Source organism: Orycteropus afer, unplaced genomic scaffold, assembly GCF_000298275.1.
Source record: "Orycteropus afer afer isolate SDZICR_OR568_19922 unplaced genomic scaffold, OryAfe1.0 scaffold00731, whole genome shotgun sequence".
Classification (NCBI taxonomy): Eukaryota; Metazoa; Chordata; class Mammalia; order Tubulidentata; family Orycteropodidae; genus Orycteropus; species Orycteropus afer.
The window spans coordinates 404,254-405,684 of record NW_006922318.1 but is presented as its reverse complement, the minus strand read 5'-3'; positions in this window follow the sequence as shown (position 1 = coordinate 405,684).

The following is a 1,431-nucleotide window of genomic DNA, read 5'->3' as shown; positions in this document are numbered from 1 at the left end:
TATTTGTACATTCCTTCTTCAACAATGAGAATCCTGGCTCCTATTATCCTTGATATATTCACTTATTTGATGATATACCCTAGATATAACCAATTTACCATCATGGCCACAGCCCCCTCTTCGACACGAATGCCTTCCTCACTTTACCAGAGCTTTGGCTTTCCATTCCAGACCTCATCAACATGGATGTCCTCTTCACTGTAATTAGGCTCTGACACACTGGACTTCCAGGCACTTTGACACCTTCATCACCCTACCTAAGCTTTCTTCCTCATGTCAGACACCTATAGACAAGAATGGCCTCTTCATCCCACCTAGGGTCTGACACACATGCTGAACTTGACCTCCATCTAAACTGCCTTCCATTTCTCCCCGTGCTCCAAACCCTGTGCAAGACTGTCCCTTATGCAGATTACCTTCTCACTCGGCTTGGGTTCTGACACATGTGCCTTGATGCCCCCACACATGTGGGTCTTGTTTACCCTTCTCAGGTTCTGATATCCCCCACTGGCCCACTGTCCCCACGTGGAAGCACTCCTCAGCCCATATATGCTCTGAAAGCCCACATTACACTGCTCACATGCATGGATGCCATTCTTACTCTGCTCAAGTCTTGACTCCTCATGCTAGGTAACCACCCCCAGCATCATGGTGAATACCCTTACCAACTTGCTTGGACTATCACTCCCAGGCCAGAACACTCCTCCTTGCTCGCCTAACTTTCTCTGCCCCAACTAATGGCTTAATCAGGAAAGGAAAGGGAGCAGAAAGAAAAATGGATGATAAGGTGAAGGAAAAGGGAAAGGCTCTTTATTCATTTTTACTATTTAATTGGATCTGTGAATCTACAGCCACTACTCGTCTGTCAGTTTGTCGTGTTGTGCTGGCTTGCATGTTGCTGTGAGGCTGGAGGCTATGCCACTGGTATTTCAAATACCAGCAGGGTCAGCCATGGTGGACAGGTTTCAGCGGAGCTGCCAAACTAAGACAGACTTGGAAGAAGGAAGAAGCCATCCACTTCTCAATGAATTGGCCAGTGAAAAACCTTATAAATGGTAGTGAAACACTATCTGATATATTATTAGAAAACCTTATAAATAGCCCTGAAACACTGTCAGGTATAGCAAGGATTGAGAGTCTGGTGCAAGATCAGGCGGTGTTTCATTCTGTTGTACATAGGGTCGCTATGAGCCAGAGCCTACTTAACAGCACCTAACAACAACAACGTGAAATTTGTGAGTGTTAGCATGACCTGGAGTGCTAAAGATATGGATGCCAGAGTAGCAGGGGTGGCAGGCACAATCATGATACCATAGAGGCCTGTGTTGGTTACCTAGTGCCACTCTGACAGGAATATACCACAAAAGGAATGACTTTAACAAATAGGAGTTTATTCTCTTACAGTTTGAAGGCTTTAAGTCTGAGTTCAAA